The sequence below is a fragment of the Accipiter gentilis genome, chromosome 18, assembly GCF_929443795.1.
Source record: "Accipiter gentilis chromosome 18, bAccGen1.1, whole genome shotgun sequence".
Lineage (NCBI taxonomy): Eukaryota > Metazoa > Chordata > Aves > Accipitriformes > Accipitridae > Astur > Astur gentilis.
Window position 1 is genome coordinate 25,148,817 of NC_064897.1, and position 27,755 is coordinate 25,176,571.

The 27,755-nt window shown below is 43.1% G+C and overlaps 1 protein-coding gene across 2 annotated transcripts in view; it reads right to left on the reverse strand.

The window, feature by feature from the left end:
- SYN3 (synapsin III) overlaps positions 1-27,755 on the reverse strand; it is a 264,723-nt gene that overhangs the window by 212,618 nt on the left and 24,350 nt on the right. Inside the window, exon 2 of one of the 2 annotated variants that reach the window (XM_049822561.1) lies at positions 27,210-27,294. The exons of the other annotated variant lie outside the window; for it this stretch is intronic. The gene's annotated coding sequence lies outside the window, so the exon portion shown is untranslated. The remainder of the gene's footprint in view (positions 1-27,209; positions 27,295-27,755) is intronic. 2 annotated transcript variants of the gene reach the window in all.

A 27,755-nucleotide genomic window follows, 5' to 3' on the forward strand; every position in this document is an offset into this window, starting at 1 on the left:
GGTTCCAATATGTACATCACAAGTAAGAAATAAAGAAAAAGCTGAACCTTGGGAATGTCAGTTGGGGGGGGGGGAAAGGCTACCTGTGCAAAAGACAGATTCATACGCAAGTAAAACCACTATGCTTTCCCATATTCCCTTCTGTTTTGTTTGGGTTGAGGCTTGATTTGTTTACAGTATTTAAAGCTCCTTTTTAATGAGTTGTGTGAAATCTGGCAGGCACATAACCTCTTTGAACAACAAAGAATTTCCTGCATTAATGAAGGAAGCAAGCAAGCCAAGAATTAATTTATTACAACCCATTAATTATTGCACAAAATGGAAGTTCAAATAATCACCAGGAACCACAAGGGTGAGGTAAAGGTGAGAGGAGATAAAATATGCACATTCTGCTTTAGTGATGGGCAAAAAAAGGCCCCATGACTACCAAACAAAAGTATAAGAAATGCAACTGGAGTTTGTTATTGCAGAAGAAAGTAATTATATTGAGGGAACTTCTGGAAGTCTTTCCTTTTGATAAACAACTGCTCCAACCTTACACTGGAGGACCAAAATAAAGATAAAGACAAATCAACCACGGGTAACAAGAGTGAGTGGATAGGCATACAGAATTGCACAGCTTGTTCCAAGACAGATATGTCACACATTGAAAAGGCAGATGGAAACTTGGAGGAAAGTTTTGCCACAAGGAGAGATTAAAAAAAATACACCAAAAAAATCTATGAAACTTTTCCTCCTGAAACAGGCCTTTCAAATTGTATGTTGTAAAAATGCATGTGCACGCACAGGCAGGGCATGTATGTGTTTAAATACTTACAGAAGTTACACAACTGAGGGAAGTGGTGAAAATGTCATTGCTACAGGACGAAACGTGAATACAACCATTTGTATGCCCATGCACGCACAAATGGAGTTGAGGTTCTTCTTTCGCAGTGCGTATTGGAATATGTCCTAGAGGCAAAGGAGTAGGGAACTGCATCCTGCATATCCAAGCGTCCCAGCGTTCATCACTCTGTTAATCTCCAATCAAATCAAAAGTCTCCACTCAAAGGAGGGTTAACAAGAGTCTTACACAAAGCCTAGCATTTTTGGTTTTGCAATTACTACCTGTTGCCACAGCTCTGAGACCAGAACACGGTATTGCATGGTATGTATTAGGCATATGATGTACTACGTACGATGGCGCTGACAAGTCTTGGTAGCTATACTGATGTTCTGCCCTTGCTGATGACCAGGAAGAAGTGACTTTGTGCCACCCTCCACATTTTCATTTAAATGTTTACTGGGAAAAAGCCACAATACTGAGTATGGACTATGAAATGACTGACTATAAACTTGCTGGGTTAGCTAGCTTGAAGAATTTTGCTAAGTCAAACGTTGGAATAGCAATTGCCTTCTTTAGTTACCTATCAGGTGGTCTGCAGATATTTTCACTGGAAGCACAAGATTAATGTTTGGGGTCTTACTTGTATTTCTGCAGTTCTAGGTTTCCTCAAAAGAAATATGGCTTTACAATCAGTAAGAGACGTGGGTGATAAAGATTCTTCATTTAGCCATGAACCCACAGAACATAAACTGGAGCTACAGGTGGAAGCACAGATTTCCTGCAACACTGCGAACATTTCCCTCTGTGTGAACAGTCAATGTTAGATAGAGACTCATGTTGTGGGGAACATCTTTGGTACTTATTTCTGCATATCCCACAAGGCCACGTGGAGTGCAAATCTCTCGCTCTAAGAAATAAAGGATCACTTAACTGCAGAAGGAAACAGATCAGCTGAATGCAAGGCTGAGATGATCACAGGATGCGAACAAGGCACTTGAGGACGTTTGCTCTGAAGGGGACCACGTCTTCAGTCCCGCTGCTTGGCTAACACAGAACACCCCAAAAATCACACACAAGCCACGAGCTGCAGGGACAGCCTAAAGAACGCCAGCGTACTCCGCAGCGCTTGCCCAAGCGCGTTTGCGAGGACGTTTTCTGGAACTGGAGCGCTGCTCCCTCCCCTCGCAGCTCTCCCACTCCAAGCGCTGCTGGTTGGTTTGTGAACAGCCTCATTCACTGCATGCTGCACTTGCCTAAGGCTGGAAATCCATCTCCCCCCCCTTCTCCCTCCTCCCAGCCTGCCGCTAGTTTTGATGGGATATTTTTTCTCCCCGCATTAGCCTGCTCTTTGCTTCTCTCTCTTCCCGAGCTGGGCCTGTTTCCTTCTCCTAATTATTCATGCAGGAGAGCAGATGGCAGGGGGAGTGGATTTCTCACTCGCTGGGAGTGTGCTAGCTTATACAGACACTAGGTTTTGTCACACAAAGGGGGAATAACGCCAACTGCGGAAGAAAGCAAGATATTCCACAACCTGATTCCTAGCAGCCCCTATTCTCTGTTCGTCCGTTCAAGCACAATATATTTTGGGCAACACCATTCAGTTCTCAGTGTGTATTTACGCCAGTTACATCACATTGTGCTTTTTCCTTCTCTCCTTTTAAATTCTTAATTAGGCTGAGAAAACACAGCGTATCATTTATTGAAATGAATGTAGCTTTTTCATCTCAAGAAATAGCTGCAGTTCAACACAGTCACACACGTTTGGGAGGGCTATTTTCAAGTCTGTGGAAGCATCAGTAGTTCTCTGCAAATCTTCCGTATTCAGACAGTGGAGGTCAGTTATGATGAGGTAAGCAGAACACGAGCAAGATCTTTGACTGAAGGATATTTCTATGTACACCTTGCTTGCAAACTGCACTCAGGACACTCACCAGCCATCCCTACGTCTGGTTCAGTGACAAGGGCATCGCTGGGACTGTTCCCAATAGGCAGCCTGTGCAAGCCATGCTGTTTTGTAGCCCAGCAGTATTTACTGCCACAGAAATAGGCCACTCCATGCCAGTTGGCCTCAGTACCCAGGGACACTCCTGGACATGTATAATTTATTAGACTAGGTGTAATTGTGTTACAAGTACCCACACAGGCATCTCAGTTTTGCTGGCCCAAGTGACCTTTTCATTAGCATGCCAAAATATTGCCACTGGAATGCAGATGCAATTGTCATTGGTAAAGCTTCTGTCTCAGTTACCATCACCAAAATAAAATGCAGATGAGAATATACATACACTTAGGCAGCCCTTGCACTCTAACCAGCTCTAGCTGACAAAACACTGTTAAAAACATCATCAGCAAAGCTACTGTTGTAGCCTCATTAATAAAGAGCAGCAATGCTTTACATGAAGTCTTTCAGTCAAAATTTTGCCTGGTAGGTTCTGTAGCAATAATAAAGTGCAGTCACCTTTTGATTTATAGTGACATACAATGGGTACCCCAAGAAGAGCACAGAGAAATAAGTCATTGGTAAAGGCCACTGGGGTCTGTGCTGTTTTAATTGCAGCAACAAAGCTGTCTTTGACTGCTACACAAGTAGTGCCAGACTTTCAGAGTTGTTGCTGTTTTTCAGAAAGCCTGAACCAAAATGACCTTGCAGAAAACTACATGCAACTGAAAACAGCTATTCAGAAAGAATGGACAAGTCAACCAAGTCCAGATTTTAATCTGCAGTCTCAAAAGCTTCTCTCTGTAAATTAAGGTAACTGAGTTGTAGATCAATGGAGTTGCAGTGAGGGAAGCTGGTGAGAGAGGACCTGTCTGATGTTTAGCACCCTAAAGCAAAAGCTCTATTTCAATTTTATGTCAGGAAAATGAGCAACAGGAGCCAATGGGTTCCTAAACAGCAATTCACCAGTTTATCAAGGCAAGTCTTGCAGAGAAAAAGCCAGCAAAGAGGAAAGAAAGAAAAAAATAACTCAAAACCCACATGATAAAGTAATTTAAGGTACTGTCTTCAGACATCAGAAGCCATTTAATTAAATCTCTTACTAATGCAAATGCCACTTTGCTGCTATTTGTCATCAGTGATGCTAGACTGTCAAGGTAACACAAAGGAAACTTAAGAAACTTGTTTTCATTACATGTCTCACAGATAAAAGCTTCAGCAGTCTGAGCAGAAAAAGGAAGAATTACCACATTCCCTGGTTCCATCACATGTAACATGCAGTGCATGTACCTCCCTTCTAGGATGGTTTCTTCATCACCAGAAAACTTAGACTATTGTGGCTATAATGCACCTACTAATCAACTTCTTTTTAATTGGCTCCCTGCCATGCGTAACGGAGATGTGGCTTTTGCCATGAAGCCAGTCAATAACTCTTCTTTTCACGCTACAGCAGAAAAAGTGCATTCAAAGAAGGTAGCTGTAAGAAAGGCAAACTGAATACTCTTTCTAGATCCAACAGGGAAGCATGAACCCAGCTCAGTCTATCAGTCATACAATGACCAATCAATCAATGAGGAGTTCAATCTCCTGAACCCAAAGTTGCAGGATGGGATTCTTAACTGCTTTGGACTCATGCCCTTCCAGCCCAGTTGAAGTTGAGACTTGGCCAAACACTTCAGAGTGCAACAGTGTTCTGTTGAATTGGGAATTTAGCCACGGGATCATGAAAAAAAGGGGGGGTTGTGCAGTACTATTGTTAACACAAAACCTGGAAACATGTGAGGGTATTTACTGTGATAAAGACAGGCTAAAATAACAACTTTGAGTCAACCAGGAGGCTCCTCTGAGCACTTTAAGTCTTGTTTACAGAGCAGGGCCTTGGGAAACCATACCAAGACACTTGCTGTAGGGTTATTCCAAGTGTTCAAGCCCAGTCACATTAATACCCAAAGCAACACTCTTCAGCCCTGTTAGCATTTGCCATTTATAATAACAGTAATCCAGAAAAAACCTAGTGGGCAACACCACGCCACACCTTTGCTATACTTTATAACGTGGATTTCCTCCTCCCCCACTCCTACCTGTTGCTGACTCACTGGCAGGATTTTTCTTCTTTCAATTTGCTGTAATTGCTTTACGCCAAGGCTCTATTGATCTGTCAAGGATGTGCGAGCAGGGGAATTTCTTGACAGCTCTGAGGCTACAGGTCTCTTGTGGCAAGTGAGCATGGGCAGGTCAGATGGACAGAGATGCTGGGCCAAATCTCAATTCCTCTTTACTGAACACTATCTTTCCTGTGTCAGCAACACCACCACGCTTTACTTTGCCTAGCAAAAGCATTTTAAATGGCCACGTGAAATTGTGGTAGTTCCCACCTCTCCCAGCCCCCAAGACAGAAAAACAAAAAGCAAAGCAAAAACTAACAGAAGAACAGGCAGGCTAAACATGTTCTCTACAGCGATACAGATGTTTGATCCTGTGGGTTACTGAAGCTAGTTCTTGCAGCCCAAGCTGCTGGTTAGTCTCCTTTTCAATGCAGTTTTCAGAGTACCATAGTTCTCTTCCTCAGGAAGTAAAAATAGTGTTCCACCTACCACTCACAATGACCAGAGCATTTTCTGAGCCTTAGGTGTTGTGCATCCCCTCGTCAGGCAGCAGAGCCTGCTGGGCAGCACACACCCCTCAGCACAGCCACATGGGTTCTCACCCACTGTTTCCTCAAACATTAATAGTTTCAAGGTTACCAAATGTTTATCCTGGGTCACAGCAATGACCAGGATGCTTTAGGAATTTCGTTACCGGTTAATGAAACAGATATTCTGTTTGTCATGAACCACCTCGCATCGCCCATCCAACCAGCCTCCTGCCGACTTCAAACACTGAGGTTTCCCTAGCCAAGCTTCCAGGCATGAAGGTGCCAGCACTCCAAACCTTGCTATTCCTCAAATCTTTGGACCGGCTTTGTTGCACGATGCAGTCAAAGTTGGGCTGAGCAGAATGCACAAAGTACTTGCTTCTCTTTGTATTGTGCAAAGCTCTTTCATTAACAGTTCCTGCAATGCAATGTCATTTTGCCATTCAGCATGAGAATTGTTTGTTAAAACGGATTAGTCCTTTTATTTGGAGTGTTCCCAGCATACAAGAAAAGGGATTTGATAAAACTGAAGGTCTGCTGTGGTTCAGAAAGCAATTTTTATGTGCACCTAAGCTTTTGCAAGACATTCATTCTCCAGCCACACAACTTGCATTGCAGCCAGTATGAGAAAAAAGGAAATAATGAGTGGGTGTACTAAGGCAATTGCAAATGGGCTGTGCAAACATAGAAGATGCTCTTCCATTCTTGTTTAGGAGACTTTTGTAAGCAGAAATAATGAGGCCCAACTGAGTTGATATCAAAGAAACATACTAAGCCTGTTTGACTAGATTACAGAGATGGTCCCATTACAGAGCAATGTTGACACTGATCAGTGTACATCACATGGGAATTCCTCCCCCCCCCCCCCCCGACTGTTCTGTCACCTAATAAATTTGATTTATTAAGACTTAGAGGCTGAAGACTGTATTGATCTGGCAGTACAGGGTCTCAGGAATTGTCTGGACTTGTCCCAGTGTGAGCTTATTTTAGGTTGTTCTAGCAACAAGGAAATTGTTGCTTAAATTCATTTTATTCTCATTTTAGTTTAGAATAACTATTTGTTGCTCCTCTGTATGGACCATTGTGTGCGTCTTTCCTCACTTCTGTGCTATCAGGAACCTGCTCTCCTACTCCTGCATACACACAAGGCTTTCTGTGCAGGGCTTGTCACTTAGATAAGTCACTGCACGATGTTACTCACCACCCTGCCCTCCAGCGTGCAAAGTCATTAGACATGAAGCAAGGAAAGCAAAGAGGCATATTGGTATATGGACAACCTTAGCAGATGACCATGGAGCCCTGGAGGTTCCATCTTTGCTCCGTACAGGAGTATAGCTCTGCAATCCTTGCCGCTCCTGCCAGCAAGCATCGCAGTTGCACTTTGCTGCCTGCAACCCGCGATACTTAGGCTGGCTGGGCTGTTCTGCCAACGTGTTGGGTGAGCAGCTCAGTTCCTTTGGCTGCCTAATTCACATCCTTAAAACAAATATGTCAACACTTGGTTTTGTTAATTCAGACCCCTCTGAATATCTCCTGGCCTGCAAGCCATTTCCAGCTAGCAACACAGCTGAAATACAGCGCTGGTAGAAACAGGGCTGTCCTCTTGCTTCGATGGCAAAAGGCTTCGGTAACTTGAACCCCCGATTGTTTTGGCATCGAGACTGGAAGGCAAGAAATATGCCTCTACTCGAACACGCAAGACACCTGCCAAATAGCCACGCACAGTGATACGTGGCTGCCTGTGACCGGCACATTATTCTGCTAAACCCAGAGCGCGGTTCCCTTGTGAAGAGCTGTTGGTGGTGCAGAACAAACCTCAGCTCTTCCTGCACCGAGGTCCCAGAAAACCGGCTCAGTCCGAGCGTGCAGCAGCCTGTTGTCATCCCAGCCCCTTGCGAAAGCAGCTGCCTGTACCTGCGGCAGAACCGCTGCTGCCCAAAGGAGGACGGAATGGTTTGGTATAAAGCCCTCCAGGCTGCCTCTGTCCCATGGAGAGTTGGTGACCACAGCAGCCTAAAGCCAACCACCTGAGGAAGAGTCACAGCGTGCAGCAGCTTCTGCAACAACCATACTTTCCAGCCTAGACAGAATAAGAGGTGAAAGGGGCCTGCTGGGTCCCCTGAGAGGCAGAGTCACTGTAGATTGTGCCGTGGCTGTTTTGCTCTTTATCTTTGGCAGAGCTACTTCCCAGAGGTTGGGAGATGGGTATGTTTGCACAGCATGAGTACTGCTGCTTACAGAGCAAAAGGGACTATAATGCAGCAGTGAAGAACAAGAATGGCCTATCAGGGTCGTAGAAATAACATTGAGAGCCTAACAAATTACCCAGGCAGGGCTTGCCACTAACCCTGTGTCGTGATTTAACCCCAGACAGCAACTAAGCCCCACACAGCCGCTCGCTCACTCCCTGCCCTGGTGGGATGGAGGAGAGAATCAGAAGGGCAAAAGTGAGAAAACTCATGGGTTGAGATAAAGACAGTTTAATAATTAAAAAGAAACAAGAACAACCAAACACCCCCCCCAACCTCCCCCCCCCTCAACTTGTAAGGAAAAGAGGAAAAAAAAAAAGAGAAAGAAATAAAATCCAAGACAGATAAGTGATGCAAATGAAAACAATTGCTCACCACCAAGTGACCGATGCCCAGCCAGTCCCCAAGCCATGTCCCCCTCTAGTTTTATTGCTGAGCATGACATCATATGAAATCTCCCTTGGGTCAGTTGGGGTCAGCTGTCCTGGCTGTGTCCCCTCCCAACTCCTTGTGCCCCCCCGCCAGCCTGCTCGCTGGTGGGCTGAGAAGCAGAAAAGCCCTTGGCTCTGTGTGAGCACTGCTCAGCAGGAACGAAAACATCCCTGTGTTATCAACACTGTTTCCAGCACAAATCCAAAACATAGGAGGAGGGAGAGTGGGGTGCAGGGAGGTGTGGGGGGAGTGTGTGTCAGTTTGGGTGGGGGGGTGCAGGTAGCACCCCAGGGGTCAGGAGGGAGAGGGGTTATGTGGAGGCAGGGTGGAATATGGGGGCTTGGAGGAGGGAGTGGGGGCATGAGATAGGAGGGCAGGGGATGTGGGGGGGGTATAGCACAGGGAAAAACCTCATGCAGGGGGTGAACACAGAAAAATTCACATGGGAAAGAAACTCACACAGAGGTTGAACACAGAAAAATTTGGGGGGGGCAAGACAGATGAGGCATGCGTGTGTAAAACAGATTGTGATGAGCATCGCATGGCTGCTATAGAAGTGCGAGGTCCCCTTGTTCAGGTAAGAACAGTTTTAGAGATAACAGGATAGAAAAACTGATCAACTGGGAAACAACTAATAGAGAGCATGCAAGGGGATGGGTTACGTGTGAAAAATAAACCCAAGAGGAGCCTAAGACTGAGGAAGAAATAGCTATCAACACCATGAACCTACCAGCAAAAAAAAATAAAAATAAAGGAGTAAATACCCACTATATACAGCACAGCCTTCCTGGGGAAAACCTCAGGACTCTGACAGCTCATCAGATGCTTCCCTTCTCTCACACACGATTATCTATATAACATTTTAAAACTGTATTAATGAGGCTTTTCTGTATTAGTTTGGATTATGAATGTATAATATTGTAGCAAAGCTTAGAGATAAGATTAGGTGACTGTTAAAGCAGTAAGTCATTGCCTTTCTTGTCTGCAACTCATCATACAACTTTTCTGGTGTCGGGACTGAAGACAGCGGTGAGGTTTCTTCCCATGATACTGAGCTGCAGCACTGACCGGCTCAGACTCTCAAGACTGCAAGGGTCAGATATTCACCTTTATATCCTTTTCCTCTCCTGGGATCTTCCACAGCTTACTCATACATACACCACAGGATCTGGCAGTTTTCTATTTCATTCCAGGAAGCGAGCTCTGTCCTTATTTGTAAATAATGCAGGCATTTTCATGAACATCAGATAATCTTCACTTAGTTATTGGTATTTTAGCTCTGGGGCTCCCATGAATTTTTAAAAAATCAGACTTTAGCCCTGAAAAGAAGGATGATGACCCCTGGAAATATCTAACAACTTTTCCTGACCTGACATTATCAGCTATACTAAATGAGTGGATATTCCAGAGAAATAAAGGTAGAAACAATATTGTGGAAACACACAGTTAAGCCAGACCTTAATCCACAGTGCGTCTCTAGCTGTCTCACTATAATCATTATTACAGCACATACCACAAGAAATCCTCCTGTCCCCCCAGTCCACAGTGCATAAACCAACAAAACCCACCACCAACAGCAAAGTCTTTCTGCTTCTTTCCGGCAACAGTCTTAACCTTGATCCTAAATCGTTTCTGAATTTTCACATGTGATATGACAAAACATTAGTAACTTGGAGATTTTTAACAACTGAAATTTAGGGGGAAGCCTGGATAGAAGCAACAGTCTTGCATTAAAACTACAGCAAATTCTCAGAAGAGTTTGAAAGTACAGTTTTTCTATCATGTATTTGATTGAAAGATTTGAACTGTCAACCCTTTCATTTTCCTTTGTCAGAATGAAAGATGTAATTTCTGATCAAAAGAATTCAGCATCTGATTTGAAGACTTTCAGAAAGTGTTTTCTTTCAGTGCGTTTCTACCTCTGTGAACCAAAGGAGAAGCTAATTTTGAAATTTTGAAGCTTTCTAGGGATGAAAGCTCTATTTCCAGACCAGGTCTACCTAACACATTGTGTGCCACTTGGTCTTTGTGCCAGGAAATAGCTTTGAAATCACCTTTCAGATGCACAGAATGAATTCTGCTCTTTGATCGTGGAGTTCAGCATCATATAAGGCTGACACCAAACTGAGAGGGTTTATATCAGAAATGACAGATGGTAAAATGGTTGCCACCGCTATCAACTCTGTCCTGCCACCAGTTCTTGAATCTGAACCTGCCTGACACCAGGACAGCTCCTGTTTATAGCTGTTAAAGCTGAAAGGATGTATTTTTCATGTCAGCACAGCAGAATAGTTGGTAATTTTTCCAGAGCAGAGATTACAGCAGGCTGCCAGGCAGCCATCAATTCTGACACGCCATTCAGATTTCCTGTTGCTGCGTACCAAATGTCTAATCCACAGCTCAGGGAAAAATTGGAAGGTGGACTACCAGCTGATATGCATGTAATAAGCTGGTATTTCTGCAGCACGTTCATTTTTCTAACAGTCCTTTAAGGATTATTAAACATGCCTAACAGTTTCTGCAATTGCCAAGATTCAGCCAAGATTTAGTCTCACATACACACTGATGGGAGGTAAGCATTCAGGTACATACATTGAATGTCAAGTTCTACAGATAGTTCAATTAGTCTGAAACACTTAACACATTTAGGTTTGGAGATTGAAATGGACACAGGCAATATTAGAAAAAAGGAGGAGAGTAGTTTTCTGCCCTTTTTCCTCTTCACAGGTGGGGAAACAGTGAAGAACATTTCTCATTAAAGGGCAGACCCAGGCAGGGAGACTATCCGTACAGAAGTCTATAGGTCTGGCTAGGAACTACTGAATGTTAAGTCAAAGCCACAGCATCACGTCCGAAGTGAAGGCATATTTAGACCTGTCGGGGAAATGCTCGGGTACGCTGCCAACGCTTGGTTAGCAGGTTGTGGCTAGGAGGGAACACAGCCTGCCGAAACCCCTTCCCTGACCACCCTGTTCCCTCGTGAAGGCAGCGTTGCCCTTAACAGGTCACTGGATCCACTCTCCTGTGGAGAGAAAACATCCCTCAGGAAACAACGTCTTGGCTGTTTGTTGTTTGGGCATGTGTGAAGATAACTTAGCGCTCCTGCTCCTACCCTCAAAAAGTCTCCATGAGGCTGACTCCTACTGTTCTGGGCCATCTGGATACATCAATTCTAAAGTACTATAATAGAAAAGCAGTCCATAATGTACTAGAAGACAACATGCAGTATTAGCTGGGTACCAGAGATGAGCTAGATTAAGTATTCCCCAACGGTTGCCATGTGCCATTTGTACTGTGCATGTGGGATGTGTGGGTATTTAACAGACACTGCTCTCCCTTGAAAAAAGACCTCAGTGACCAGATGGTCCCAATTGTTTTACAGTTAATTTTAAAAAAAATCCATATAAATCCTGATTAACCCATGTAGCTCCCTACTGTGACAAAAATACTAGGTCAAATAGGCGACTTGTTACACCTTAAAAGTCTTCCAGTGCCCCAGCAAAACCAGTAAACTCTGCAGGGCCCCAGTGGCCTTGGTTCAAGCTCTACCACTGACAAGACATTCTAACACTAGGAAGGATAAAATTGCAGCAGCTATTATTTTTTCATTCTTTACTTAAAATGACCCACCACCTAGAATTAGGCTAAAACACCTTCCCTTGAAGTACAGCGTATGAAACACACTATGCAAATTGCATGCCTTTCTTTGAGGTATGCAGGTCTAGTAACCAGTAAGTAAAATAAGAAGGATTCCTCCTGTTACTGGAGGAAGTTAGCTCTTGCATTATGATGTTCCTGAGGCAATTCCCATCTCTCAGAGGGAAGCAGTGAACATACACCAGGCTAATATTCTTTGTGATGCAATTCCAGCCAACAATAGAGAATTAAGAGATTACTCTGATAAAATGCATTGGTAGGAAAAAGGGTCATCTGCTGCCTCTTCTGCCGTTTTCCTCACAGCATTTCTGTCACCCTGATTTGCTGCTCTTCTGTCTACAGAAGCAAAGGGTAATCCTGTTGTGCAACTACCTCCTTTTCCAGTAATTAATTTGTTGCTTGAAGGAACAAAACTAAATGACTTTTAATTTTATTTTGAAAAACTGTGCTTTGCGACTCCTTTGCAGACACCAGAAAGGAGCCGATTTTCTTCTGAATCGTGTTATTCTTTCTTAGCATTGTGTGCTTGCTAAATTATATTAGCACAGCATGAAGTTGGCACAAGATATATGATGCAGCCTCAACTGTAAAATCAAAACTGTTTGGTTGGAAGAATAAAGGATATTGCCCCCAACCCCCTCTATCCGTGATATTCAGGGAAGAAGAAAAGCACAGTTTGGCCATGTTCCCTAATTTATCATTAAAACATATAGATATATTCTACACCAAATTCCTTTTGACTGGTGCTAAATGCCTGACTAATTCTGTAGGCTGAGATCAGAAGTGACAAATCTACGAAGTTTGCATTAAGTCAGTTTTAATATGACATATATTGTACTTGCTTCTCTTGGATCAGAATCAACTCACAGATGTTACTTTAAAGAGTTTTGCTCAATCCCTGCAAAGAGTCCTGCCAGCTGTATAGACTGGATGGCCAATAAAGAAATCCAAGATAATTGATTCAGGATCTAGCCCCGATATATTCCCTGTCAAAAGGAACAGCTTCAAAACTTCCTCAGGGTAGGAGCTCTTTCGTATGCCTCTCTGGATAAATTTGGCCGAGACACTCAATCCACTGAAGAGATATGTTGTCATGAAACACCTCTTTAGCTACTCCCATAAGGCACCTCTGGATTTCAGATGAATTCAGATGCCCTGAAGAAAAATATTTCCATTAAAATAGCCAATTTTTTTCTTTTGGATCAATTTGATGTTGAATAACTGTTTTTCCTGTTCAAGTTTTCAATGGACAAGGGTGTTGGATATGATGAAGTGTCAAGCAAAAAAAGCATTAAAGGGGCTTGTTATCTTTTTTATTGAAGTTCTCTCTGAAGTCTTCCACTCCATTTTTATAATTAGCTTTGAAACTTACATACCATTTCACATGGCAGGGCTTCATCCATGCCGAAGACCATAAAAACGTAGTTATCTTAAAGGGACCCTCCACCTCATCTTGCTCACCGTAGCAATGAGTAAACTCTTCAGAAACAGGTTTAGAAACCCATTAGCTGCAGTCACCTGCAGCATCGAACCTCAAATCCAGTGGTTTTAGTCCTGAGGGAAGCTCACACTAGAGAAAACTGCAGTTTGAGACCTTCGATTTCATTCTTTCACCATCTTAAATATCCATGGATAACGTTAAGACAAGGTAGGGCAGAGGACCCCCAAACCCGATGGGGATTTGGCTACATTTCAAGTAACAAGCGATGCAGCAGGTCCTGACTCAACACCTTGGACAGGGGAGCAAAGGTGAGTCCAGGGAGAGCGGCCACCTGCCCACCTACGAGCACACACACAACCCAGTGGTGCTTCTTCCCAAGAGAGCAACCCCTGAGGCTTTCTTGGTCAGGAAGACTCCAAGAAGCCCTAAAGTTTTGACACTATCAATAAGGGTGTTAGGGAATACATATGGAGAGAAAAAGTAGATGAAATATGAACACGATCTCCAAGTTGCCCGCATTACTGACAGGTTTAGTAAAAGCCTGCAGTAGCTGCAATGTAGAGGCAGTGAGGTGAGGAATAATTCTTCACCACCGCTGCTGTATACTGTTCCCAACATTTCAAGTCCACCCAAGGATAAGGAATAAGAAAAAAATAGAAGTAGGAAAAAAAAGAAAATTAAGGCATGTGTAGTCATAGTTACTACTTCTGCAACTCGTGATAGCACAGCATAATAGTACATGGTGATAACATGCATGTTTTTAAAAAGAGAGAGCAACTAATATAAACTCAGTGGATGGGAGATATGCAAGTCATAAAAGGGCTTAAGACTCAATGAATTCTCAGGAGAACAGGTAAAGAGTAGACTGAAATGCTCTAAAATTTCCTAGGTGTCTCAATCTCTTTTTTGATAGCATGCTTTAAGAAAACCAGAGCTCCAGTTGTTTTGCCAGCCTGGCCCTTATTTGTAAACCTCAGTTTATTCACTAAAGAGGAACAATTAACCTTCCAGCCCATGTACCAATCCATATACTTAAGAAATGGCATAGAATGAGTGATGTGCAGTCTGAAATTAAATGCCAAATGTTTTAAGCTCTTGAACAGACTAATGAAGGTAATTAAGACAGAAAGACATATTCATTGAAGGTGCCTGCTGATCATACCAGTCTAACCACAAGAACAGCCTCCTCACCACATATTGCAACATGTCACAATAGAGAACTTCAGTCCAAAATACTTCTAAAAGATGTAACTTTTCTGAAGAACTACTTTCAGACTACATAGCTTTCTATTAACCTGTAAAACAATATGGTCAAATAGTGTAATTAAGCAAATGGCATCACAGATCTGACAAACTCCTTCGGTCCCAGAGCAGTTTACTGTAACTTGGCAAGAAATACTGACAGCTTAGCTAATATCTAGAGTGAAGGTTTGACTTTCATCAGCACAGCTAGCCTGGGCATTCTCCAAAAGGACTTTACCACACTTGAGAAGAGCTGCGTGTACTGCAGGGATCACCACCAGTGAAGACATTTACGTTCAAGAAATCAGTTCATGCTGCTGATGTGCATGTCTTTAAGACAGCTCAGGCTGGTTTTTTTATTGTCTAGTCTTAGAGCAGCACTTGCCAACAGTGTTATGCTACAACTGGGAGGAGTTTGAAAAAATTCCATATCTGTTTATTTGCAAGACTTCTACAGAAGATTAGCAACTGCTGCATACCAAACCTTGAGGAATTTTGTGTCAGAAGGAGATCTAATAAAATACACATTGAATTTTGAATTCAGGCAAATGCATTTTTACCTTCCCTGAGAGGGGAAGCAAAGCTGCTATCACAGCAGAATGTGTTAGTGTTCCATTTCAGAGCTATATGTAGAGAGACTAATATTATCTTTGCAGAAACGTCAATAGTGAGCTGCCCAGAAGACAGAAAAATAGAGCTCATGTGGGGGCACACACACACATATATATAAATTTAAACTGCAAAGAGCCTGAAGGAAGTTGGCTACATTTCAATTTTAAGTAGAAAAATCAATTCCACAGACTAGACGATTATTCCCCCAGAGTGAAGGCTGGGATATTTTCTGTATTTTCACTCAGTATTTTCTAAACTTCTGTTATCATTCTAAAAGATGATACAGGGCAGAAATGTTTCAGCATATGTTTGATATTGTTATTAATGAGGAAGAAACGGAAGAAAATACTGCATTAGTGCATTCTGAACATGGATACGGTACCAGCTTGACTAAAAGCCTGAATCCTGGCCTAATTCAATTACTATGAGGAATTTAATTACTTTCTCTTGTTAGAGGAGGTGTGTAGAAGTGTCTAGCAGACTGAGATCTGCATACTCAACTCCCATAGCTAGGTAAGGAAATATCACCTAAAGCATGCTCTCTCCGAAATGATAGATTAACCAAAACTTAAAATCTAGAGCAAAGACTAAGAAATATTGAACCAAAGGGATCTTCAAGTGAGCGACTGACACTCTAAACCAGTCAGATCATCTAGATCATCCAGATCAGTTTAACTTGGTTTAAGATACAACAGCTAGGTGTGAGCTATACCCAGCTATTTAATGCGAGTACAAAATTTGCTGTAATGAAACAAAGTAGAAAGTTTTTGAGGGCAGTAGGTTTTAGGACTGTGGTTAACTTCTTCTCTACTGCCATTTTTACAACTCAGAATAACGTGCTATACCTTTTCCTGAAACTGAAGCTCCTCCAGAAGATTTTGTTTAGAAATTCCCTTTTCAGAGGGAGCTACAGACCATATCAGCACCAGGTACCTTTTCTGCTTTGAGCTGTATCTCCTCTGCTTTGAGCTTTACATACTTATAAAGCTGCCAATCAACTTCCTTGAAAGAGATGTGAACAGCAGATCAACAGAACAGGTAAAAAAAGAGAGAATGTATCTGTCACATTTTCAAAATTGCTTAACAACCTCAATCACTCTCCAATTGTCAGCCACTAAATTACATTTCCATGGATCTCAAATAAAATACACATAGAAACTAAAATGCTAAGCTTCAGCTTGAGACAGACTCATTTTCTACTGATGTTTCTAAGCCACACTATACTTCTGTGCCGTGCAAACGAGGGGTCAGATTCGCAATGTCCTCTCCTTTCCCCCTTCATCAGCTCCCCCACCGAGGTCCTGGAGGAGAAATCAAACACCAGCCTGCTCACCTCCAGAACACATCTTCAAGCAGCGAGAACCCCTCTCAGCACAGTAAGACAGCAGGACATACAGCTGCATGCCCCAGAAGTGACTTTTATTCTGCTACAGCACCCTACAGAGTAAGACTTTAGGATACAATTTTGGCTTTGGGCAGTTGGCTTCTGGAGCCATCTAAGCTTCCCCCTTGGAAGCCAGAGGCACATCAGCTCTGCTCCTCAGCTTACGCCGGCCTGTCGCACTGACGGCATGTTTACACTTCTGGGTGGTAACTTAGTACCAGGAATACAAATATTAACTATCGATGACAAGGATGAACGGTGCATGTCAAGCAACACCACATTTTTAGACACTATTTGCAGGTCGAGTGTATTCTGCCTACCACTTGTGGGACGGGCCAGGATGGGCCAGGCCAGCAAATATGCCAGGACAGCAGGACGGACACAGAGCTGCTGCCGACTTCAGGTATACCAGAGTCAAGGTAGCCAGGGAGGAGTGGGGTGTGTGGAGCACTAGGTCTTGCTGGGAAGGGGAAGACGAGTATGTCTACACCCAGGGATGCTACTAGACCAGAGAGTGGAGGAGATTAGTGTTCTACAGACGCACCCAGACAGAGCAGCTACAAGTGTAGGACAACCTACATAGTTTAACCAAAGCAGCTGTTTAAATATCACTATCAAGAGGGACTCTGATCTTTCCGTACCTGTCTTTTCAAAAGAATGAAAAGAAGGAAATTGATAACTCCTCTCTCCTCACCCTGGAGGAAATATTTTGGCACCACTGAGTAGTCTCAGACAGAGAGAGGGGAGCAGGGTGGAAGACAGATTCTCATCTTTCTCTCATTGGGTTTTCGATGGAAATCACAACTATTGATAAATGTGTTGCCAAACAGGCAATATATGTTTACTCATTATGGTTCATTTGTCTCCATGGAACCCATCAAAGAAGATTAATCTCCTAGCTGTAAGCAAGCAGTTGTCAGAGCCAAATTCTTCCAGCTTGCCTGCAGGGAACTCTTTGCCTTTCACTAAGATTGAAGGCCTGTACCGCACTACGGAGCTGCACCTCATTAAATTAGCGCTGAGCAGACCTCAGAGCTGCTTCCTTCCTACCAACACCATCATAGTCAGAGCTTGCTGCTGCCGTGAGGAAGGAGCTGCTGCATGTCATGAAAACACACACATTTGCTGCAGCTGTAATTAGGAGCCACACAGTCAGGTTAATAATCTCAGTACCAATATTTTCTGCCTTCCCACCCTTACAAATAAGAAACAAATAAAATTATATTTTTTGTTTCAGCAGCCAGGTTTGCTTCTGCTGTTTCTAGATGACTTCCATCAACTTTGATGAAAAACTGGGCACATGGCAAACTCTGACTTAGACTTGGGTCAGTGTGAAATATTTTATTAGCAAAGCCTCTCTCTTGCCACACTGTGCTCATGCACTTTGCATTAAACTATGTATTTAAACACATGCGCAGACTTTGTCCCACCAATTTACAGAGGGTGGTGGGAGGGAAAAAAATGAAACATTGGAGGCATTGCCTTCAAAAAGATGCTCCTCTTCACAGGCCAACCCTTCCAGATAAAAGGAAAGCAGCCTCATGGAGCAGCTACTGAGACCAAGGGTAAGGCAAAGCAGTTCCCTGGTAATCCTGTCCCCAAATCCAAGTGTAAAACCTATTGTTTATGGAGCTGAGTAGCTCAAAGTAGCTGATAACAACTGGTTTCAATAGTTAACATGATCATTCAATTGGTAGTCTGAGTTTAGAGTGTCCAGCTTAGGCTGGACAGCATGTAAGGAACAGGATTTCAGACTAAGGGATGCAATGATTCTGTTTGGCCTTAGGAGTTTAAGCTGAGCTCCTATCAAACTCTTCTTGGACAAGTGTCCACACTTCAGGTGGTGGTTCAGGCAGTGTAAGGGTGGAGGAGCTGATGAGCATCATCCTCCTCTCCTGGAACTGAGCCTGCCATGGGAGAGCAGTGTCAGATCAGTACATGGGAGCTCTGCAGCTGGTACCAAGCAGTTCCTTGCAGCTCTCAGTGCAGCAGATCTGGAGGCCCTGCTGTTCACTTTGTGTCCCAAGCATACCACAGAGAGCTTTAGAAGGCAGCTCTGGAGATAGAAACCCTGTTCATGCCATATCCCATGTTAGTGCCCAGTTTGCTTTCTACATTACCCCTCAGAGACCAACCTATGTATCCAAAATGCCTGTGAAGTGATATACTCTGTTAGTGCATTCATGAGTCTTGATAGAACTTTCTTTTACAGGCATAAACGCAGCTGCAAACAGATGATTTCGCTCAGCTAACAAGCATAGCATTAGCACATTTCACTGCACATTGCCACCTCCCTGCTAGAGCACAGCTCAGCCTAGAAGGATGCAAAGGAAGAACAAAGGCTTGTTGTAAGAAATACTAAAGCTTTCTTGGTGTTAAACATTGTTCTCATCCAGTCAGAAAGATTAGCGAGGACTTGAACACCTTTAGAATATCACTGGAGGTTTATCCCTTCAAGTTGTGACATCTCCTTCCAGCAGTTGTAGCTACCACACATCAGCGCTGGTCACATCTTCAGACCTGCTCCATGGCCAAGGACAGGCAAGCAAACACTAAGCCACACGCAGACTGCGCAAAATGAACGTGCCATTTTTACTATTACTTTGTCTGAAAGACCACATTCAAAACTCAATAATTTCTCTTGCTGAACAGCTCAACTGTTACCTCCGATGCTTTTATCGGATCAGGCCGCCTGAGATTTTACCATCTACTGGAAAAGGGCACTGAACTGTGAAGGGTACCCAATGTTACCCAACCTGCAGCAACAGCAATGCCCTCAGATGGCTTCCCCTCAGCTGAACTGAATTTACCAAACACAAACCAAAGCTGAAGAGTAGAAACAGACATGACACACCAGAAAAGCAAAACCTAATATTAAATAGAGAGCAAAGAAACAGCCGTGGGAAGGACTTTCCTCATATCCTGCCTTATAGCAATTACTGTATCTCTCATGTTTTGGGAGTCCACCTTTTTATATTATGCGAGATGACTTCTCTGCTTCATTTGCTTCCCACCAACTTATTAACTGGGAAGTAACAACTTGAGCACTTCCTGAAGGCCAAAACCACATTTCTGCATAGTCTAATACCACTTAAAAAAAAAAATTTTTTTTCTCACCTTTCAGCAAGAGTTGGTGAGACACCTCAGCCTGTGTGGGCTGCAAATCACTTTTGGACCTGCAGCATGCCCAGCTGAATTGCACTTACCTCTCCACCTCACTGGCACAGCTGCTGAAGAGGCAGATTGCCCTGGTCTCTTTGGAGTTGTTTACTATTCAGAGGTTAGGACTGAAGTGCTTATGTTTAAGTTTTATTTCTCTCACTAAGTGCCTTTTGCTCAGCTAGTTTACTACATTCAGTAAATGGGCTGCTTGAAACTAGCTGAAATTTCTAAGTCAGGATAAGGCTAAGACATCTGTACAGAAAAGGCTTTGGGCAGATGTCTTTTTTTAAAAAAAAGCTTTAAACCAGTATGTTTAATTAATGACTCAATCAGATTTCAAGGGTTTTGTGATGCTTCCTCAGTGGGTGGGTGTGTGGGGGTGTCACCACAACCAGGCCACCAGCAAAACACAGGTCAAACGCAGAAGGTTCAATCCCCAGCTATTTTGGTGCAGTAACAGTGACTGGGTCTCACATCATCCAGGTGCCCTGCTCCTGTCCCCTAGTTCTTATCCTGAAGAACATTTGTTCAGCAGTTCAGATTTTTTTAAAAGTAGAAATCTCATGCTATACTACTAATTTCACAGGGTCAAAGCCATGACACCACTAAAACATATCCAATCTGGAACTTGGAAGGTGAGAGCCAACTTTACAGCTGCAGGGAAAGGAAGTTTTGGCAGAAGACTCTGCAATTCTAAAGAGTACTATAAGACACAAGGATCATGCAGGTTGCGAGTCATTACAGCTTTCCTCCAAGAGCCACCATACAGCCAGTTGCACAGAACTCTGTTTTTCCGCTTCCCATAACACCACAGAACAGTCTACCCCCTGCCATGATATAAGCCAGCAGTTCCACAGAATCCATACAATTTCATCATGGTATCTAGAATACAAAACATTTTATTTCTAGAAGTATATTTCTGGAAGGATGAAGACCTTCTCACACCCAGCTTACCTTGCTCCCTTCAAGAAAACTGTTTCTATAGACAGCTTAAATATCTGTAATAGCTACTTGCTTATCAAACTCCATTGCTTTAAGTATGTGAAAAATAGAGTATAATTCAGTCAGCACATAACATGCAGAACAGCTCCATCACTAACACCAAGTACAACTTTTATTACTCAAATTATATTTGGTTTATGAATTTACTTACCCACTCACTAATAATGTAGTGCATTCCTTGCTGGACAAAGCCTCTACCATGGAGGGAAATATGTTGGAAGTAGAAAACATCAGTACCAGCTTGTTAAAAAAAGATAAAGAGGAAATTTGTGCTCACATGCTTCAGAAACAGCATGTAAAGACAGATTGACTAACCAAGAAGGAACATGATTTCTAAGGAAAAAGCTAGGAAATAGGAACACATCTTACTATATGACCATTATAGCCCATAGTACACTCCCAGGGTTACAGACACTTTAATATATAATGTTTGCAAGTGCATAGATGAAATGACTATATCAAAAGGAATTGTGCAATTACAAGTAAGAGCATTTTGAAGAGTGAAGTTTTACAATGTAGTTACTTTAAATGCTCTTGCACTGTTCTTCGAATGAACATTTTACAGGTCTTTCATGATTTCCTAACACTCCCATATCAGGCTTGAGAAAAAAAAAATCCCTCCTCCCTTCAGGTTTCCCCATCACGGACCTCACGTCTAATTAGACTATCTGCTACACATACTCTCCCTGCATAAACAATTTCTTTTAAGAGCAGATAATTATAAACACTGAATTTCTCAATGAACAGACAAGTTCAGTTTGGCAGGCCAGCTCCCATGATTTCAAAGAAACATGCTCCATCTGAAAAAAAACATGGGAAATAGACATCACAGATTTCCTTCCCTCACCTAATGGGACTAACAGTGCCCAAGCTCCACAGGGAAGTCAGTTCTAACTTTGAAGGCTTAACTGACAGGCTATTAATTCCATAGTTTCCACACCAACTGCTTAAATATTTAATCTCTTGACACGTCTTAATGATATTCCTCACTGCTGAAGGTTTAGCTTTGTGAAGGCACTTACTAGCTGCCCAGCACCCTGCTGTTGAAGTCCCAGTAGAGTTCTGCAGGGAGCCAGCAACCAAAGAGTTAAAGCTGGAGACAAATGGTGTACACACAATAATTGTAACTAGCCCTTGTTTAGGCCTGCTTAATGACCATAGCAGATTATTTGTGACACAACGTCAAGCAAGCGAAAAACCCCAAATGAATTTGATGCATTCCTATATGGTATGGCTAAGCACAGGGGCTTTAGCAGGTTTAAGAAGAAACGTGAGAAGGCAAATGGGGTTAAACAGCTTAGATGGCAGCTGTTCTTGTCCCTGAGAAGAAAATGTGTTAAATTATTCATGTTCATCTTAAACTGACAATGAAGCCAGCTTCAACAGAGCAATTCTTCTGCATTATTCATACCATGGAGCGAGCAGAGTCTCTGCAATGAGATGTTTTTGCAGATGGATGAAGTCTACAAATGGTTCAGAAACTGGCCTTGTTCATAAACTCAATGAAGAGTGTGCGTGTGCACCATTGAAATATGAAAATCCATTGAGAGTTCCTGTAAGCAAATAGATAAGGCTTACATCATCTGGAAGCTACAGAGACTTAGAAACATCATCAATGTAGATTTTCAACCATCAGCAGGAGGAAGCAGTGAAGATTCCACCTCAGGTGTCTGGTCATTGTATCTGTTACCCTGCAGGACACAGCAGTACTGAGAAAATCCATTTAACATAGTGGTTACTGCATCACAACAAGCCTTTTGTGCTCACTTCTGCTTAACTGAAGGGCCAAGGAATCTCGGTTTCTCCCAAGACACCAGCTAGGGTTCGGAGCAACTTCAGCAGACAGCTGCATCTCTTTGCCATGTATTTTGTGAGTACACATTTTAAAGATGCCTGGAAGTACACTTTGGCATTGTCTCTTGCTTATGGCCACAGAGCAGAGCTCTTCTGCAAGAATTATAGGGCCCTATTCAACGGAAGCATCATGCAATCGCAAGTTAACTGCAAGTAGGACCTGCACCTTTCAAAGTCACCCCTTCCATTCTTCTCTGAACCTGCTGTTCTTCAGAGTAACGTCCTACATGGATGCATTCATAGACCCCAAATTTCCCTACAAAAGTTGTCTGGTTTAGCCACAGATTGTAACAGAGAATGGGCTGGAGAGACACAGTAAGCTTCTTTGAGCAATCCAGACTGAGCCCTGTTCTGCAGATAGAGAAGAGATGCTCTGAAGCGCTACCAGCACAGATAAGTCAGTTTTTCAGGGAACCTCAGAAGTTGTACCTGAAAGTGGCATAGGCTGAGAAGGTTCCCTTTTGCTCCAGCTGATTTTTCCAGTCACCACAACAGCTCTGGAGAGGAAACACTGCCTCCATGAATAGTCTGAGGGAGACAGCTATACCACAAAGCCTTATCAGTAAATCCCACCATTATTTGCAAGCCAACACAGCCTCTCTGGGCTATGCCACTACATTTACTTATAATCACAGGTGTGCAAACTCAGCTACAAAGATACACCTGAGGCAAGCAAGGGGCTCTGAACTCCAAAAAGAAAGGAAACATGACAAAAACCAGACCACTGACCACAGTCATATAGGACTGAGCAGCACCACAACCCTCGAGGAGCATGGAGACAGGCAAGTGTCCTGCCATGGATAGGTAATCCAGACCAGTGAGCTCACAAGATAATACTTGCCACAGCAATGGAGAGAGAACAGTACCAAGCTGTAAGTTAAGATCACAAATGACAGCAGCTCCTTTTAGTACTTCATGTTTCATGAAAAAAAACAGAGCCAGAAATGGCACAGCCCTGTAATCCATGTTGGGGATCTTGGGCTGACATCTCACAGCAAGCGTGTGCTAGTGTAAGACCAATAAGGCACAGCAGAAGTCTTACACTCCCTCCTCTGCTTTACTGACCTCCAGTGAGCACCCATGTGCACATGCTTTCTGGTGACCAGTGTCACTGTGCAAAGCTCGTTTATCCCATCCCAGCCTCACCTGTGTCACATAAAATCCCGTATTTCTACTTAGTGCTCTACATAACCATACTTCTTACCAACTCAGCAGTTGTTCTGCAATCGCTTTATTTCAGAGACTGAAGTTCCCCCTCTACAGGGCGGACCTAAAACTTCTGTTGAAATTTCTGCATCGAGCCCAGAACCCATCTTTGGGATATAAAGCATTTTGAGAATGAGCCAGGTTTTTAATCAAGATTTAAGTCACAGAGTCCTCATGCCCTCCCTGCAATTAGTCATCCCATTAACCAATTATCCTCACTGTTGGGAGCTGGAACTCAATTTTTAGTCAGACCTCATTTTGGCTGCCAACCACTGTATATCCGAATTTTCTCTTAGGTTAGAGAGCCATCTAGCAGTAGACTTAGTGCTTTGTAGACTACTATAGTACTTTAATCATCTTTCATACAAGCAAACTAAGCATGAATTTTGCTACATACATTTTCCTGAATTAGCCTCAAACATTTTCTAAACCTTTCCAGACCTCTCCCACCACCAGTTATCCTTTTTGAAGTGTAGGCACCATAGATCAATGAAATAGAAGTACTCAGGGACTTAAGGGGTGACAGCATTACTATTTTACAGGTTATCATTTTACTGACTTAATTGCAGGGTTGCCTCTTACTACCCAAACCAATTGATCTTCAGAGCTTTACATAAATTTTCACATCATATGTTCCCAACATGCTACACAGTATCTTGATTTTTCACTGTGTTTTTTATTGGAATTGTAGTATTCTGGATGGGATTTCAAAGATCCACCTGGAGTTATGGATGATATTTTATGGAAAAGGTTTTGTTGCCAAGAGGAATCCAAGTTAAACATAGCAACATCCTGTCTTTGCATGTGTACCGCAGGAAAGCGCACACCCTTCCCTCGAGGTCTAGAAGACCTGGCTTCTCCTCCCCACCAGCCTTGGCATAAACCACAGCACTGAAACGCGGTGGCAGAGAATGAAGTGTCTTGGAACCGAGGTTTTCATCCCCTCGCAGAAAGCACGCTTATTTCAGCGATAGGATTACAATAGCAGAAGAGTAAGCACTGGAGTAACAGGAAAAAGGGGAGGAAAAAAATAAGTCAAGGTCAAGAATAGAGCTGAACCCTGGTGCAGTGAAAACATGGTCAAATATTTATCTGTTTTGCAATGTACTTGTCGCTCAGACAAGTGACAGACACCAGTCTGACTTCATTTTTAGCCCTTGAATAAACTCATCGATGTAGGTAACCCCAGTCTTAAGCCAGAATCTGGCCCTAAGCATTTCAGAAAAACCTGTTTTTAGGAATTTCGGACAACATAGCAGTCCTCAGGCAGACCCAGACCTGATGTGAACAGCAAAGCAGAGGGCAATGCAGCTCTTCTCCTCCTGTGCCCTCACCCACCTCCTGATCCCTTCACTACCAAAGACAACGTGGGCTGAAAACGCTGCAACAGGGGACCAGGGGACAGCGAGGGTAGAAAAGAGAACCCATTATGGCCCTTCTGGTAAATCCATGTGCGAGTCGATCTCTTGGGTCTGTATCATTCGATATTGTTACCTTCAGTAATATCCACTCTGAGTACTTGAATGCAGCCAGAAGGCCAGACTTGTAACAGGCATCTAAGCCACAAGTCTGGGCTACTCTGACCTCACTTTTATTATTTATTTTAACAAAGGAAGATCCTAGGCCTTAATTTTTTTAAGAAAAATCCTGAAAACATGACAGAAGTAAAGATTATGGGTGCAGAAAATAAATATTACTCTAAAATTTTAAAATGTATTATGATTTTTAAGATGCTCAGAAGTCAATTTTTTTTCCCTGATGGAGGGGATACTCTTAATTTTTTTGCTTGCTTTGTCTTAGCTAATATTGCTACTTCAAACCTATCTGAACCCCAGCCCCTTTGGATATTTTTTTTCTCCACACTTGGCTTATTAACTGAATAACGTAAGTCCTTCAGATCACTTACAGGCCACAGGATCCAGGAATCACTTCTGCACCTGCAATTCATCTAACTGCATGGACTTCTTGCAAGTACAAGCTACTGAATTTCCTTTTATACTGAAAGGAGACACATCCCCAGACAGGGTCTGAGCCCTTCAGCTCCCACAGTCAGCTGTGCAATCCATCCCCCTTCATCTTCCCTGCTGTTTTCTTGGATGAGCATCTCTATTTTCCCAGCAAGAGCGATCAGGAGGCACCATCTAGTGGTGCCTAGAAACCCCACTCTTTTTCTTTAGGTACAGTTTCTGAGACTTGCAGAAACAGTTTGTGCTCTATTCTAAGCGTGCGCCCTCTACCCCCTTCTAGCCAGGGAAGGAAGCCTAAGACAGCACAGGCAGGACAGCCCTGCAGAAACAGGTATGACAAGCAATTAGTCAGCAGAGTCCTGGGCAGGCTCTAGACTAAATTAAGCTACTTAAAATGACTGAACTGGGTGTTAGTGGGCAACACAGCACAGGGGTGTTACCCCTGAACCCTACCCTGGGACATTCAGCTTCCAGAGCCACGAATGCTGCTCCCAGAGCCAAGGTCTCCCTTGTCAAGACAAGGGCTTGCAAAAAAATGGGGTCCTTATACCAAAGCCTGACTCTGAAAACCAGGTAGCTTTGTCAAAGGGAGAAACTCCTTTTTCGATGTGGCCATCTAGTGTCAAGTTCAGTATGAGGACAATAAGACTCCCAGACTTTTTTAAAGACTACCATTCTGTCAGCTTCCCCCTTTGATGGCTACTTATATTCTTCTCTCTATACTTCTTCAGGAAAGCCAAAAAAGCAGACACTGATACAAACTAAGAAACAGACCTTGCCTAGGACTTAGCATTTGCAGTCTGTCTTTAGTTACACGCACTCAAGTTATTTGGAGATAAATATACTGTTAACTTAACAAGCTTCAGTTATTCCATGATAACAAACATGAATTCTTGTCCCATGTTAAATAGAGGATTTTTTGATGTTCAGGAAGTGTAATGAGCTACTGTCATGGTTTAACCCCAGCCAGCAACTAAGCACCACACGGCCGCTCGCTCACTCCTCTCCCCTGAGCGGGATGGAGGAGAGAATCGGGGGGAAAAAAAAAGTTAAATGCTAGGGCTGAGATAAAGACAGTTAATAGGACAGAAAAGGAGGGGAAAATACTACTATTACTAATCAAATATACAAAACAAGTGATGCACAATACAATTGCTCACCACCCACCGATTGATGCCCAGCCAATGCCCGATCCATGGTACACCCCAGCCAACTCCCCCAGTTTATACACTGGGCATGCCATCCCATGGCATGGAATACCCCTTTGGCCAGTCTGGGTCAGCTGTCCTGGCTGTGTCCCCTCCCAGCTCCTTGTGCCCCTCCAGCCTTCTTGTGGCTGGGCATCAGAAGCTGAAAAGTCCTTGACTTACTATAAACACTACTTAGCAACAACAACAACATCGGTGTGTTATCAACATTATTCTCATCCTAAATCCAAAACATAACACTATCAACTACAAAACATACCAGCTACTAGGAAAAAAAGTAACTTTATTTCAGCCAAAACCAAGACAGCTACCTTCACAAGCTTTCAGCTAGCAGTCCATGCACATCATTTACTACAGGTATGTGGCACAGTGCAAGTTTTCAACCTTTCTTACCTCCCAGAAGCATATCAGCATGCCCATCCTTTATGGTCACTTCAGCTCTCCCATCTCCAAGAGGACACCCAGCAATTCCGCTTCCCTGGAAAATTCCTTTAGGTCAAAGCCCCTCAGTAAGTATTTGCTCAGTTTTTACCACGCATCCACCTCTCCAAGCACCAAGTCAACCCTCCCCCAAGAGCCTCATAACTTCTCACAACACTCTGAGCTCCTTCAACACCTTTACTAAACTAACATGGCTTCTAACCAAACAGGGGCAGGAGGTCCCTCCTGGACTTTTAGAGACATCCACCACACCCACCAGTGTGAGTTGATTTGGTTGATTTGCCCAGGTGATAAAACACAGGCACAGCTGAGCTCAATGTCAATCAGTGATGCTGGGCAGTAATTAGGTTTTAAGTGGGGAAAATCCCATTGTGGCAACAACCTTGAGGGCTGGTTTTCTTGGGGTATGTTTCAAAAGCAAAGGAATCAGTACCCCAGAATTTGGATATGGATAAGGTTAATTCTTTTGTCACAGGCCTGTAATCACTCACTCCATTG